This window comes from Neophocaena asiaeorientalis, unplaced genomic scaffold, assembly GCF_003031525.2.
Source record: "Neophocaena asiaeorientalis asiaeorientalis breed wild unplaced genomic scaffold, Neophocaena_asiaeorientalis_V1.1 scaffold77, whole genome shotgun sequence".
Lineage (NCBI taxonomy): Eukaryota > Metazoa > Chordata > Mammalia > Artiodactyla > Phocoenidae > Neophocaena > Neophocaena asiaeorientalis.
Genome location: NW_020174645.1, coordinates 8922120 through 8938870, shown reverse-complemented (window position 1 = coordinate 8938870; position 16751 = coordinate 8922120). Strand labels below are relative to the sequence as shown.

Here is a 16751-nt window from a genome sequence, read left to right as displayed (position 1 = left end):
CAGATGGGGAGATGGGGGCCCAGGGAGGAGAACAGAGTCAGAGGCAAAGTTTCCCAGGCTGCTTGTCCCTCCTCCCGGATCAGGGCTGGAGCTCCCACAACAGGCCATGGAAAGAGTGTCGCGGTGGCTGTGAGCACAGGCTCTGGACCCAGACTCAGTCCTGCAGACTCGGCCAAGACCCTTCAACTCTCCGAGCCGCACTTTCTGCGAAATGTAGATCAACGTTGCCTTGTGTCATAAGGCTGCCGCGAGGCACCACAGAGATAAAAATATGTGGGGAGTATCTAGAAGAAGCCCGGCACATACTAAGTGCTTGATATGTTATGATTTTCATTATTAATAAAAAGAGGGCACTGAGATGCCCAGCAGAGCTGGGAAGATTCTCCTTAGCTAGAATTTGAGAAACTCAATATGGCGCTGTGGTTATGATATAAACCCTGTAAATTGGAATGCCTGGGTGGAGATCCCAGTTCTGCTGTTTATGAACTTGGGCCAGTTAAATACCTTGCTGTGCCTCAGTTTCTTCATCTTTGAAATGGGAATGACACCAGTTCCTACCTCATTGGATTGTTCACGAATATCAGATGAGATGATACAGAGGAAATCTATCAGGGTCCGAGCCATAGTAGGTGTTAGATAAAGGTTAGCTCTCATTATTAATGTCACTGGACTCAGCTGTATGCATGTGGGGACCGAGGACCAAAAACTAGACACACCCATAGTCACAAGCAGTTGGTGCGGAGCTGGGATCTGAACCCAGACCTGCCTGCTGGCTCAAGATGTCCCCAAACTCCAGAATCGTGGGTGAGGAATCTTCCCACATGCCACACTTTCCCAAGGAGAAGATCTCCCACCCCACTCCATCCCCACTGCCAGCACCCTGTAGCTTGTTCCTTCTGAATTAACCCTTAGCCTCATCTTTGATGCAAATGCCTCCTTTTGAGAAGGAGAAAGAGCTGAGTGTGTTGCCATCCAGACTTCGGAACTCCCAGGCCTTTGTCACCGGTGCCCAACCCCACTCACGCAGAGATAGACACACTCAAGCACACACACAGACGCACCCTCCATCTCCATCTGTAATTACAGAAGCCGAGTCAACGTGGTTGATGGTAATCGGCGGGGAGCACGGGCTGGATTTACTCTAATGCTGATTCCAGGGACCTGTAATTTTCATCAGTGCCGCAAGACTTTTCTTAGAACTGAAAAATGCACACACAGCTAATGAGTTGTAATTCTGAAGAGCTCCAGTCTTGATTGAGGCTAATTATTTTTATAAAGAAAAGAATTAACAATCCCAGTGACCCACCGAGGGGGGAAAGAGGCCTGATTTGGGCACCATTAATTATCCCAGGGCTGGTTTTCAGGACCCCTTTATCTCCTCCCAGCCCAGCCTGGACGGAGGGAGGGGGAAGCAGAGTTCCTGTCTTTATTCCCATTATACCCCTGGGGGAGAAGGAGGAAAGTAGCCAGGGAAAGGAGATCTCTTGGCTTCTATCCACATTGAAGCTCATCCAGGGAACCTTGGATCTGGAAGGGACCCTGGAGCCCTGGGGTAAGTCTGGAGGTCTGGCTCTGAATTCCAGCTGTGTGACCTTTAGCAAATTACTTAACTTGTCTTTGTCTCAGGTTGTCATCAGTACCTGGAAAGATCACTGGACAGATTAAATGAGACAACCCGTGAAACATCCTAGAGCTAATGACATAAGTTATTTTCATAAATGATTCAAAATCCAGTCTCATCTTTGTTCAGTGAAGGCCCAGAGAAGGGAGAGAACTTGACCAAGAACGCACAGTTTGTGGAAAAACTGGGATCAGAACCCAGGTCTCTTTGGGGTCTGTTGTTACTGGGTTTTTTTGTTTGTTTTTAATTTCAGCATGGTGCCTAAACTCTTCGTTATCCAATCTCTCTTGAAATATCCAGAACAATGAGAATATGGCATTTCTTTAGCCTAAATAATCTGGATACAATTTGGTTTCTATTTCACAGGTGAAAGGAAATAGCATAGCCTGGAGTATAAAATGAGAGGATTCTGCACTCACACAGTTCCATGGTTTTTGGCTTAGTTATGCCATTTTCTTGCTAGACCACGAGCAAACCTCTGAAGCCATCTGTTCTCAGTTTTCTTATCTTTAAAGTGGGGATAATTATTGAACCTATCACATATTTCATGGGGTAATGTGACATTTAGCAAGTAGGTATGTCAGTCACCTATTGCCACAATAGTGCTGTGTAACAAATCACCCCAGGACTCAATGCCTTAAAACGTTAATCATTTATTCTCACTCATGCATCTGCAGGTTGACTGGGAGTCAGCTTGTTTAGGTTGAGTCTAGCCGGGCTTGGGTTTAGATCTGCTTCATATGCCTTCATTTCCTTGGACCGCTTCCCAGGACAAATTCTCATATGATGGTCGAAGTGCAAGAGAGACAACCAGAAACACACAATGCCCCTGAAGGCCTAAGCTTGGAACACAGTCACTTCCCCCCACCCTCCACTGGCCAAAGCAAGTTACATGGCCAATCCCAACACCAATGGGGTGGAGAAGTAAGCCTACCCCTAGTAGGAGGAACTACAAAGTCACATGACAAAGGGAGTGGACACAAGGAAGCAAGAAGAACAGAGAACAGCAATACAATCTGCCCCAGTATACAATAAATGCCAGCAATTCGTAGACAAATGTTTGAACTCAGCAGCTTGAATACTGCTTTATGTGTGCATAGCACTTGGCAGTGTTCAAGGTTTCCCTTTCTCATATGTTCTGGTATGTTACCCTCACCACAGTGCTGTGAAGCAAGAGTTAGAACCCCCATTTTACAGTTGGGGAAGCTGGAGATTAGAGAAATAACAGATGGAGCTTTCCCCAGATCGTACACCTGGAGAGGGTGGCAAAGCCAGACCCGAGTCTGGGTCCCCCAGCTCAGTCCCAGATCAAGGCTGGATCCATGACGTCATATGGAAGGAGATGATTCCCAGTGGCCATTACCTTTCTTCTTCTTTCTAGAGTCAAATTACCAAGACCTATTCAGCCAGCCCATGTGATGGAGCTAAAGGAGCTAGATAGAGCAGCAAGAAAAGGCATGGATTGTGAGCTGATGGGGTTATTCTCACTCTCTGCCCACAGTAGAGTTCTCCAAAGGCCTCCTGGTGTTTAAGAGCATGGGAACTGCAGGCAAAGAAAACTGGGCTCAAATCCCACCTGCAGCTTCCTTGTTATTTGACCTTGAATGGGGGAATTGACTTCTCTGAGCCTCAATTCCTTACCTGTAAAATAGGCATCATAATAATATCTGTTGCATAAAGAGGTTGTGAGGACCCATTCATTCATTCAAGAAATATTTACTGAGTACCTACTATGTGCCAGGCACTGTTCTAGATGTTAGAGATGTGGCAGTAAACATAAGAAAGTCTTTCCCCTCGTGGTGCCTAAGTTTTAGTGGAAGGAAAGAGGCCATAGATTGATATGCAAGTCAGTGTACTTGGTGGGGGAAATGAATCAGGGAAAGGGGGGTTAGGGAAAGGCTGGCGTTGGGCAGGGGTCCCTGGTTACCTTGTATTGATACAGCTGATGTTTAAGGCAAGCCTCACTGATGAAGTGATACTTGAGCAAAGATTTGAAGGAAGTGTGGGAACAATCCAGGTGACATCTGGGGGGAAGGCAGACATGCAAATGCAAAAGCTTTGAGGCAGGAATACACTTGGCCAGCCATGGGTACAGCAAGTTTGAAAGAAGAAGAGAATAATGAGATTAGAGAGTCAACAGGGGGCCAATTTGTATGATGAGTTTTGGTGATTATAAGGACCTTGATTTTTACCTTGAGTGAGGTGAGAAGCCCAGGTTTGAACAAAGGAATGACACGGCTGATTCCCATTGAAAGGAGCCAGATCAGGCTGCAGGGGACCTGCAGACTTACGGGGACCAGTGCAAGGATTTAAGGAGATAATGCATGTGGAACAGTTAGTACAGAGCCTAATGTGTTTTAAACGATCGGTAACGTACTAGTCAGCTCCAGCTGCTATAACAAAAGACCACAGACCAGGCAGCTTAAATAACACAAATTTATTTCCTCCCAGTTCTGAGCCTAGAAGTCCAAGATCAAGGTGTTGGCAGGTTTGGTTTCTTCTGAGGCCTCTCTCTTTGGCTTGCAGACAGCCACCTTCTTGCCGTGTCCTCCAATGGCCGTCCCTCAGTCTGTATGTTGTCCGTGTCCTAAACTCTTCTTACAAGGAAAACAGTCATATTGGATGAGGACCCATCCATATGACCTCATTTTACCTGAATCACCTCTTTAAAGGCCTTGTCTCCAAATACAGTCACATTCTGAGGTACCATGAGTTAGGATGTTAGCATATGAATTGGGTGTGGGGGACACAATTCAGCCCATAACAAGCAGTAACAGTAGAAGTAATAATAAATTCTTCTTCTTCTTATACCCCAGCTGGGGTCTCTCTTTTGTATACCAATCACACACTCTTCATATCTGAACCTCACCTCTCCGGGTCTGACACAGGCTTTGAGCTTTTCTCAACATGCCCTTCCCCCCAGCTCTTTGGTCAACAAATATTTATTAAGCACATACTTGGTGCCAGGTACTGGGATACTGTCCTGATCAAGTTCAGTCAGGTGGTTTAGTTGTTCTTGACGTGGCGTGGTTTTCAGAACCGTCACTGTCTTTAAGAGGCTGTTGTGGATCTGTTCTGGGGATCCTTTTGGGAAGTATTTGCTGATCACCCACCTGTGCCAGGCACTGTGCCACTGTCATCTGGTGATGACAGTGATGAGCAAGACAGGGCTCTGCTTTCAAAGAGCTCTTAGGGATCTGTTCAGTGTAGCTAGTCACACAAACAAACCCATCATGACACATCAGTGGGGGGTAATCAGTTTTCCTCTTGAGATAACATATGTGTCTTTTGGAGACCTTGCAACTCAATGGACTGCATGTGGTACGGTTTCAGGCAGAGAGACAGGCTTGTAGAGGGGATATCCTTTGGCATGCAAGCCCAAAGCACACACTGTCTTTTATAGTAGCTTACTTGGAGGTATCTCCCAGTTGGGTGAGACCAGGAGTCATATTGCCATTTTTCAGTATAGATCAAGTAAGGGGCATTGTGGTTGGCACATAGTAGGTGCTCAACAAATATTTTTGGCACAATAGATGGACCTCAAATTACATTATCTAGAATTGTATTGTTCAAGATGGTAGCCACTCGCCACCTGTAGCTACATATATTTAAATTAAAAATTAAATAATATGAAATTTTATTATTAAATGTATTATTGATTTAATATTAAATTTATTATTAGAATTAAAAATCCATTTCCTCAGTCACACTAGCCACATTTCAAGTGTTCAATAGCCATGTGTATTAGTGGCAACCATATTGGACAGTACAGATACAAGCTAGAGTGTCTCCATCACCACAGAAAGCTTGCTGACCTAGAGCAGTGGTTTTCAACCAGGATCACTTTAATCCCCCAAGGGGCATTCAGCAATGTTTGGAGATGATTTTGGTTGTTACAACTGGGGAGTTGCTGCTGGTATCTAGTGGATAGAGGCCAGGGATGCGACTCAGCGTCCTGCAGTGCACAGCATGGTTCCCCAAAACGATAGTACCGAGGGTGGGAAACCCTGTTCTGGATAATTTGTCTCCACGAGGGCTAGGCCTAAGCATTTCTGCCTGAAGCAATTTGTGATTCTGCTTTATACACGATGGCTCACATATCTACAACGCTCGACAGTCTAAAAAAGTTGAGTTATCCTGTGTAATTCTTCCAATTCTGGGATTTAATTAGGGCTAGAATCACTCCCAGTTTATAGGAAAAAAGAGCAAGGCTTAGAAATGTTAGGTGTCCCAAAAGGGAGCAGAAATGGAACTCAAGGGTGCAAGTTACAGGGAGGCTGTTTTTTCTCAATTAAGTTTTCTTTCTTGGTTCAGATGGAAGAATTTTCTAACCATCAGAATTTTTCTGAAAGGAGTGAGTTTCCCCTCGTGGAAGGTGTTCTGACTGAGAACACTCCGTGGAGCTGTGTCTCCCAAAGTATTCCATGGACTGTTAGCCACTAGACCGTAAAACAAAGTTTCTCTACGTGCAGGACAAGAATAAAGACGCAGACCAGACGTAGAGAATGGACTTGAGGACACGGGGAGGGGGAAGGGTGAGCTGGGACGAAGTGAGAGAGTGGCATGGACATATATACACTACCAAATGTAAAACAGATAGCTAGTGGGAAGCAGCCGCATAGCACAGGGAGATCAGCTCGGTGCTTTGTGACCACCTAGAGGGGTGGGATAGGGAGGGGGGGAGGGAGATGCAAGAGGGAGGAGATATGGGGATATATGTATACGTATAGCTGATTCACTTTGTTGTAAAGCAGAAGCTAACACACCACTGTAAAGCAATTATACTCCAATAAAGATGTTAAGAAAAAGGTTCTGTGGCCACAAATTTTTGAGAAAGGCTGCATCACACATTCCCTTCCTGGGCTTCCACATTGCACTTAACACATTAAAGCTGTGATAAGTCCTGTGGCAACAAAACCTGGTCCTTTTTGTTTAACCTGGAGTGTCTCAGTTCCGTTTGAGTAGACAGTCCCATCCCCACACCATTTTAGAGGAAAAAGCAACTATTCATGTAGCACCAGTGTTCACTGTAACGCATTTTGGTAAATGCTGCTTTGTAGCACATTCAGGCACAGAACGGAATATCCTACAATCCCTTTGTCCCTTGGGTCTGTCTGTACTTCTGTCACTATCTGTGTGACCATGGGCAAGTCCTGGTGCTTGGAGTCATTTGCTGTAATTTGGATCTGGGCTAAATGACTCACCCAAGGCCACACAGCTAGAGTGTACCTTTCAGAGCTTGGCGGGCATTTATTTATCGTTTTCCTCTTTCTGACTCTTGGTAGTATATTCGATTCAGTGTGAATTCTTTCTCCCCAGGAGTCTGAATCAGAAACAGTGTGCCCCAATCATCTCTTTGATGCCACATACCCAAGGAGAATTGTATCACCTGCCTTGTTTAGAATGTATCACTGTGGCAACAGTGGCTGTTCTTGTTGTGTGAATGTAGATGGATCCCCGTGTAGCAGTGGGTGGATGGGTGCTGGCTCATCCACAATAGAGGGGCAGGGCAGTGAATTTCAGCTGATAAGGACCATATGTATCTGTCAGGTGGGTGTAATGGGGTGGGTGTATATGTCAGCGTGCAATATGGTGCTTCCAAGACTTACCCGAGGAAAGAATCTTGTGAATTGAAGACTTTTTGATAATTTAGGATGCTCAAGGGTTGAGAGAGAGAAAGAGAGAGAGAACGCAGTGGAGTATAGACAGAGAGGGTCCATAGCGGATAGGTAAATTGGAGTTTGAGGTGCTGTGTTTTCCAGAGTTTTGGACCCATATTATTATTTGTCTGAGACATTTTAGGTGGCCCCATGGACACATGAAATAACATAGTGAGAAAGTGATTGACCTTTCAAGTCACTTTCTATCCTTCTGATTGTCAAAGCGTTGTCTAAGTTTGAGACTGCTATGTTTTTAACACCTCTCAACACTTGCTAATCTTCTTTTCTTAACAAAAGAGGGAGCCGGTGTCAGGCTCAGAGCTCAAAGCAGATAGCAGTAGTATGGCTAGAATTTAATAATGTTCTTTGTTCTCATCCTACCTATTTTTAAGGCTATCTTCTGTTTCTGAGCAGGGTACTCATTTTCCATTTACAGTTGTGAGGTTAGGTTTCTTTTTTAACTAAATGTATTGAAAAAATAAGTCAATTTCAATAATATTAAGCAAATATAAAAAGCACAGGGATAAATGGTCAACAATCGTGATTGGTCTTGTGTGAACAGCTGAGGTTTAGGAAACATGTTTTGAGGGAGACATGGCTTTGGAGAAAGCAAGTCTGGGTTAAGTGACAGCTCCACTCCGTATTAGCTGTGTTGTCTTGAGTAAGGGTTTTTGACTCTCCGAGTTTCAGCTTTGTAGTCAGTTAAGGGGGGATAGTAAATTACCTGTCTTATATGGTTGATGTAAAATAATCATGTAAAGCGCCTAGTAGGGACTCAAAAAGTGACAGCTCTCACTGTGTTTATTTTGTGACCATCAAATCGATTTGTACACATGGTGCCTCTAAGGGTCCCAGGTTTGGGGTAAAACAATTTCTTTCTGATCCACATTCCAGTAGTAACATTTATTGAGTATTTACTGTGTGCCAGGCACTCCTCTAAGCCTTAGTCACATATTATCTCATTTAATGATTCAGCCAAGTAGGGGATATTATCTTCCCACTTTACAGTTGAGGCACAGGGAGGTAGAGTAATTTACCAAAAGTCACACAACTAGAAAATGTCAGAGGCAGTCCTCAAATCCAGGAGCCTGACTCTAGTATGCATGCTCTTAACCACTCTCATGGGTACCAGAAGCTCCTACGTTTTGTAGACCTAAAGTTTTTTGTTGATGATGACAATGATTGCATTAGCTGGGAGTCCTCTGGTTACAGGGACGTAAACCATACCAAGGTCACCCCAGTAATAAAGAGGATGTGTTGGTTCTCATAACTGAAAAGTTAAATAGCTTCAGGTCTAGCTGCATCCAGGATCTTAAATAGTGTCTTCCCCTATTTATTTCTTAGGCATCCTCTCCTCTTGGGGGTATAGTTTGGCCTACCAGGAGCTTTCATCATATCCTTTTTAGCAACCTCTAGGATGGCGGGTCCCTTCCCAGTGGTTTCAGTAGAAGCCCCAGATTTGAGTCTCAGTAGCTCAGTTGGCCTGGTTTGGTTAGGTGCCCATTTATGAGCCTGTCACTGTGGTCAGGGGCATGTGATGCTGTGATTGGCCAGGACTGGATCATGAGCTCGTCGGGGAGATGGAGTGAAGTTACCTTTGCCTGAATCAGATGGACTGAGAGTAGAGAAGGGGATGGTCCCTCAAGAAGAATCCACTGCTCATATTATAATAGCAGAGAATAGATGCTTAGCAGGGAAAACTATGAAATCTTATTTACAATCTTCATTGAGAATATTCATGGGTTAGAGACCTGCACCAGAAAGGATTAGACTGGGGTTCCGTCACTTCTCTCCCACTGGTTTGCTCTGTGACTTTGGACAACCCCATAAACCCTATTGTGTCTCCATGTCTTTAGCTGTTCCATGGGACAGTAACTTCTTGCCATTATACTTTGCAAGACTCTTTTAAAGACCACATTCAATAGTGCTATTTATATATGTAATTAACGTTGCAGCTTTTTATCCCTCCATGGATTCTATTAAAACACACACACACACACACACACACACACACACACACACACACTTTAGGTTTTTTTTCCCAATGGCTAGTACCCCCCTCAGAATCCCAGTTTAGCCAGTCCCTGCTGGATCTGGATTTTTAAGACCTGCCTTTATCTCACCACAAGAATAAAGTGCCTCACGTTTGGTACATACGTTCAAATGAGCAGTTTCAAAGAGTGCAGGTGAAATCAAGTGATATCTTACCAAGACGTCTATGTGTCAGATACTACATGGCAAAAGCTGTACTGAATGTTTTACAGGTACCGTCTCATTTAGTTGGCCTGACAACCCTGTTCTGTCGTGGGTAATAAGAGGCAGGGAGAATAGCATAGGGTAGACAGTTTGGGATCTGGAGAGCTACGTGCAAATCCTGACTCTCCCTCTAATAGCACCAGGACCGTGGCAAGCCACTTAACCTCTCTGAGCTTCAGTTTCCTCATCTGTAAGATGGGAACAACCCAGAGGCTACGCCATAAGGTCGTTGGGAGGACACGATGAGCTGAGGCATGTAGAGGACTTGGCAGCACGCCTGGCACCTAGTGGGCATCTGCCGAAGGTCACACAGCAGGCATTGGTCCCAGCCCTGTCCTCCTCCAGGGCCCCTTCCATGCTGCCTGACAAAAGAAGCACGTGTCTTCTGGGTCCGTCTAAGGACGTCCTTTAGCTTTCGGCAGTTCAGGGTCCCTGGCCCCTCCGGTCTCTCCAGGTTTGCTCTGTACACTCAGGCTGCAAACTGCCTGCTGCAGTGTCCTGAAATAACTCTGCTCTTCCGGCCGGCCCCCCTCAAGCCTCCCTCCCACCAGGCCCAGAATAGCCACATACATCATGGTTCCAAAACAGTCTGCAGGATGCTTCCTCCCCTTTGATAATAGCTCAGCCTTGTCTAAGGGCTGGCATAACCAGGGCCACGGTGCCTGGTGCAGCCACAGTAAGGCTTAGGTGCGGTACGCTGTCATGTAGAGATGTCACTTACAAGGAGATGTCACGCCCATCAGTAAACCTGGGGGGTGGGGGGCGGAGGCGTGTGGCAGGACGGATGATGTTCTCTCACTTTGCCAATGGAGAAACCAAAGGGCTGGTTACAGGTCCATAGCCAGGGTCTTATGTGACATTGCATGCAGCTTTACCTTTTATTAGGAGAGCTGACATCCCTTGTCTCACTTATAATCTCCTTGCTGTGGCCTGCAAGGCTCTGGCAGACCTGGTTTCTGTGGTTTATGGTACTCCTCTCCTCCCCTGTCCCATTTTCCTCATGTCCTTTCCACCTCTTTGCAGTTCTTCAACCCCCCGCCCCCACCCCAAGCTCTCTCTTCTGCCTCAGGACCTTTGCACATGCTGCTCACGCTGCCTGGGATGCTCTTACTCAACTCTCCTTTGAATGGTTATTTCCTTCTTGCCATTCAGATTTCAAGCAAGTCTTTCCTAGTCTCTCCCACTCCCTCCTTTCCTTTGTTGCACATATCACAAATTATAATCATATACATATTTTTTTCATAACACATTTCTTTAATGTCTGTCTTCTACGCTAAATTATGAGCTCCATTATAGTAGAGATCTTGCCTGTCTTTTTCACTGAGATTTCTCCAGAGCCCAGAAGAGTGACTGATTCATAAGAGGAGCTCAGTATTTTTGAAGGAAGGACATGTTGAAAACAACATTATATGGTAAACACCATCATCCCCATTCAACAAATGACAAGATAGAAGCACAAATATAATGTGCAAAAAATACTGAATCACTATACTGTCTACCTGAAACTAACACAATATTGTAAATCAACTATATTTCAATTTAAAAAGGTATCAAGGGATTTTCCAAGGTCACTCATAAGGCTAGAAACAGAACAGAAACGAAAAGGTCCAGGGTTCTTTCTACTCACAGCCGCTTTTAGAACAGAGACACAACCATGATTCTCCCAGCACCCCTCCCCACCCCCCGGCAAGTGATGCCAGGAAGGCCTCTTCCTGGAAAATGGCCTCTCCGGGCTGAATCTTGATTAGCAGATAGGCAATCACCGGGAAAGAAGACGAGGAAGGCTGTTCCAGGCAGAGGGAACACCAGACGCAAGGCATATATAAAATTGCCTCATAGCAAACACTGAGTACATAAAAAATATTTTGTTGATTTACTCCATTCATTTATCCATCCATTCATTTATTTGTGCCATATTTTCTTGAGATCTACTATGTGCCAGACATTTGGGGGTGGGGGCATTAGGAATACTTAGGTAAATAATAACACAAGACACGAATAATACTAGTTAATCTTTATCGAGCCCATGTTGTGTCCCTAACACTGTATTAAGTGCCTTATGTGAACTATCTCATTTTTAACCCTCATAACAATGAGATAGATACTCCCTGAGACTGGTACAGGAGTTGTAACAGTAACAATGAGATAGATACTCCCTGAGGCTGGTACAGGAGTTGTGCCCATTTTAGAGAGGGGTAGGTGGAGGCTTAAAAGATTAACTAACTTCCTCAGGTTATGAGCCCATAGGTGGAAACGCTAGAATTAGAATATAGGCAGCTTGAGTTAAAAACCCAAGTTCATTACCCGTTGGTTATCTCGCCCCTTCTATAGCTCTTCTATGGAGGAGGGTCCATCATAATATAAATTTCCAGAAATAATGACACAAGCATTCCTCAGAAATATAAGTTGCTGTCAGAAATCTCTCTCCTCTCCCTACCTCTCCTGATGCTCCCTAGAGTTGGAGACCAGCCAGCTACTCTCTCTCCTGGAGCACACCCTGCAGCCCCCTTCCTCTGCCTTTCCCTTCCTCTCTCCTATCTTTTTTTTTCCAGAGACTTTGTGCCCTAAACACGCTCACATTCTGTCTGAGGTTGGCCCTGCCCATGGCAGCCAAATTCAGTATAATCCTCCCCACCTGCAGCTGTCTGATACTTGGCAGGCTCTCCAGTTGGGAGGCCTGTGATCACTTTTTCCCCTGAGCAGAGCCACACATGGAAAAGTTGCCTTCAAATCCTACAATTACGTCTCCCTAGGTTGTAGCTATTTAGCTGGAGACACCTCCGCCCAGCCCTCCTGCATGTCCAGCAAGCACAAGACCTGTGAACAACAGACAGCATTTCAGAGCCTATGGGGTAGTCCTCAGCCCTGAAATCACTTCTGTGTGGGTCTTGGCTTAAGAAACATTGACTCTACCAGTTAAGTGTCCCCTTCTCTACACACTCCCCAGGGCATCTACTTCCTACTCAGTCCCTTGCCAACTCTGTTGAAGGGACTCAGAAGGATGTTTGTTTGTTTATTTGTTCATCATTCATTCATTCATTCATTCATTCTGACAGGCACTGAGTAAAACTCTGGGGCTACAAGGCTGAGCCAACCAAACACAGATACCAGATAAGAATGTCCCCGTTTTAATCTCCCTGGGTGATAGGGCCACAGAGAGGAACACATATCAAGGACTTGGGGAGCCGTGGAAAGCTTCCATAGGAAGTAATGATTGGGACAAAACTCTAGATACAAGCAAGAGTCGGCCAGGAAAGAGGAGAGGAGCCGTGGAAGTTGTTCCCAATATGTGGAAAGACTGAGGTGAGAACGAGCCTTGCCCGTCTTGGGAAATGCCACCCTGGCTAGCGTGTGGGTGCAAGTTGGGAGTTGAAAGAGAGGGAGCTGAGAAGGTATAGGAAGGGCTTGGACCCTCCTGCGAATCACAGGGGCATGTCTTATCTTAAAGGCAATGGGGAGCCACATCTTCCATGTGTCTCATGTCAATGCCAACCTGGTTCTTGACCTTTCCTCTGGATCTTTCTCTCAGGAACTCTTTGCCCACTGCCAGGTCCGATCCTGGTAGCCCAGAGCAGGCCAGATTCTAAGACGGAAGTGTCCAGCATCTCTGGGGAAAGGAGAGAGGGTGTAGGGTCCCTTCATGCTGGGGATCAGATGGAGATTTGAGCTGACTGGCTTACAAGTCAGTTCTCTGCTTGATGCCAATCCAGTCCCCTGGTGCTGAGGAAACATGAGTAGGAGAGTGGAAGGAGCCCTATGGTGGACTCAGTCCAGGCACTGACCCTGACTTCTATGTGAATTTGTATAGATTTGACTCACTTTTCTGGACCTCAGCTTCTCCACCTACAAATTGAAGTGATTGGAAGGTCTTTCAGCTTTGAGATTCCATGAGTATAGTGGTATCAAAGGAGAACGAAACAGAATCTGTGATGACTGGGGCCTGAGAACATCTCACATATCAGCCCATGATGCAAAAACCCCTCTCCCCTGGAATTAACCACCTCAGTGGACAGATGGACAAACCAGCAAAAACAAAGTAAAAAAACTGCCCAGGAGAACCATGGATCCAAAGGAGGAATTGCTGTTGAATATGACACTCCCATCCCACTCTGTTAAACACTCATGGACATTTTCACATGTACCCATGCACACATTCCCACATTCTACATGACATAGATAACTACATGTGTGTGCGTGCACATACGTGTACACTCATATACGCTCTTATTCATTTATCCAGAGTCCCTGAGGATTTTTCTGTACCTCAAATGTTCTTCACAGGGGTCAGACCTCTGTGAATGTTCTGCACTTTTATCTGGGTTTGGGACACACACACACACACACACACACACACACACACACACACACACACACAAATACCAGAATCAGTCCTCGTATTTTTTGGAACCTACACAAGGCAGAATATCCCAGGCCCTAAGGTGTTTCAGCAGAGACTAAGAAAGTGAGGTCTGAGTTAGCTGACTGGGACTTAGTCAACTTCCTCCATGCATCGTCTGTAACTTCTTTGACATGAGTCCTTCCCAAGAATGGTCCAGCCCCTTCTCTGGTGGTCCAGTGGTTAAGACTCCGCGCTCCCAGTGCAGGGGCAGGGGGGCCCGGGTTCAATCCCTGGTTGGGGAGCTAGATCCTGCGTGCCGCAGCTAAGAGCCCACATGCTGCAACTAAAAAGATTCTGCATGCCGCAACTAAAAAAAAAGATCCCGCATGCCACAACTAAGACCTGGCGCAGCCAAATAAATAAATATTAAAAAAATAAAGAGAGAGAGAGAGAATGTTCCAAAGGAGCATAAAAGGACTTCAGCTCCCTAACACTCAACTTTCCATCCCGTCCTAAGCCTCACAAAACGACTCCCCTATACTGGATCCTCCACATCTGACGTTCCAGGTCTTCCAGCTTCATGAAGGATATAATGACTTCCAAAGACAGGCTTCTAGGATGAGATCAGCTCACTCCTACTCTATCAGACACTTTACCAACCTTATAAGGCCCATAGTCTAAGGTGGGAGGAAGGAACATAATCCTCACCTGGCAGCCAAATGCTGGTCACTGGCTAGTTTTCTCTGATAATGAAGCCCTGTATTCTATCATTCCCTCCCCAGCTTCATCCTTTCAGAAACCCTATTTCATCTGAGCATGCCTGTTCCCTCCCAGCACCTCTTAATGTGGAGTGTGTGTGTGTGTGTGTGTGTGTGTACGCACATATCAGCCTCTGTGGCAGCGCTGTGTACTCAGTGGCAGAAAAGTCCTTAAAGGTTGAAGGAATGAATAATGGAAGGAAAACAATCGCCACCCTGTCAAGCCCCAGACCGAAAATTCTTCAAGATGGACTCAGAAATAGCAGTTTCCCACATGCTAATTAATTTGTTCCAAAGGTGGGAGCAGAATGTCCTTGAAATGGGGAGGCTAGAAAAGGAAAAAGGTGTAGCCCTGTGTGAGCACTTGGGCGCGTGGGCAGAACTTCCGCTCAAACCCAGGGGCTTTGCTGATTCATGTCTGTGAGACCCAGACAGTGGTTCAGCACCAAGGACAGCGGGCGCTGATTAAAGGACTTACGTGTGTGGTGAATTCAACCGTGAACCACTTCCTGTCTGTAATTCCAGCCATCCTTACCTATTGAACCTACTAGTTACATAACTTTCCAGACATGTCTCACTTAATGGGAAATGTGTGCTCCTGAAAATTTGTATATAAATCTATATTTTGTAATGTGATCAAGTCAGAAACACATGTATCTATTTCCAATAGGTCTTCCAGGAAGCTGAAATGGGAATCTTGAAGCTTTGGTCTCCCTGATTTCTGAAGAGATAGAAGTAGAGACAGTGTAATTTAGTGGTTAAGGGCATCATAAGAATATATCGAGGTTTCTTGGCACTATTGGCGTTTTGGGCTGCATAATTCTTTGGGGAACCTCCCTGTGTGTTGTAGGATGATTGCAGCCTTCCTGGCTTCTGTCCACTAAATGCCTGTTGTATTTCCCCAGTTGTGACAACCAAAAGTGTCTCCAGACATTGTCACAGGCAAAGTCTCCCACCTTCTTTGAGGATCCCTGGAATAGATGGATCTGGATTTGAATCCTACTTATTAATGGCCCTGGTCAACTGCCTTACCTTCTTCATGGCACTGCTTTCTCATATGCAAAATGGAGACAACGTTAATGTTTAACTTAAGGGGTTACTGCAAGGACTGAATGATATGTTGCCTGTCAGCTTATTTAGCATAGTGCTAGGCACATAGTAAGCCTTCAGTAGGTGCTGGTGTCACCAGTAAGGTAGTCGCCACCACCGTCATCATCATCATCGTCACCTTAGCCATTGAAGAGAGTCCAGAGCTTATGCCGCCATGTTTCTAAGTCATTACTCCAGAAAACACTGCTGGTATCCACTGACAGTTGGCACTCTGCTAGGCAGTGGATGTTCAGAGATGAACAAGCCACAATCTCTTTCCCCCAAAAGAACTAGAAGTCCCGGATGTGATCTCACGGTCATCACTGCGTGTGACTCCCGTGGTAACGTATGCATTATTTATCCTGCATCTGTCGGTAGGGATGGGCTTGGTTGTGCTGAAGTAGCAACCAACCCCCAAACATCAGAGACTTAAAACAACAAAGGTTTCTTTTCATGCTCACACTACACGTTCGTCACGGGTTGGTGGGAATCCCTGCTCCGTGGTGTCCGCTCTCAAGAGCCCAGGCTGAATGAACTTCTACCGCTTCAGAAAGTCTATGTTACTAGGGCGGAGGGAAAGGGAAAATAGTAAACTTCACACTTGCCTTTAAAGGTTTCTATCCAGAAGTTACACACATCAATTCCTTTCACACTTCATCAGTCAAAGCAAGTCACGGTATGTGCCTCAATGTAAGGGGGAGGGTAAGTGCGATCCTACTGTGTGCGTGAACGAAGAATTTGGAAATCAACAGCCCTAGTAACTACCATATAACCATTTCCCAAGCGCTAGCCATTGGTCCATAAAGGGGATATGTGAGTAAGAGCAAAAGGGATTATGGCTAAATCCCTTTCCACGAACAGAAACAACTCAATAATTCCATCCTCCTAGTGATGAGTAAAGAGCATCTTCACTCACAAAATACGATACCATGTTCTCTTGACCATGAAGAGGACAGAGGAGAAAGAGAGAGAGAGAAATTAATGGAAGCCATGGGTCTGGGCTCCCGTCTCCATCCCTAAAGCCACAA

General features: G+C 45.5%; 1 protein-coding gene across 1 annotated transcript in view; it reads left to right on the top strand.

Annotated features, from left to right (window-relative positions):
• SRRM4 (serine/arginine repetitive matrix 4) overlaps positions 1-16751 on the top strand; it is a 156400-nt gene that overhangs the window by 56663 nt on the left and 82986 nt on the right. The window lies entirely within an intron of this gene.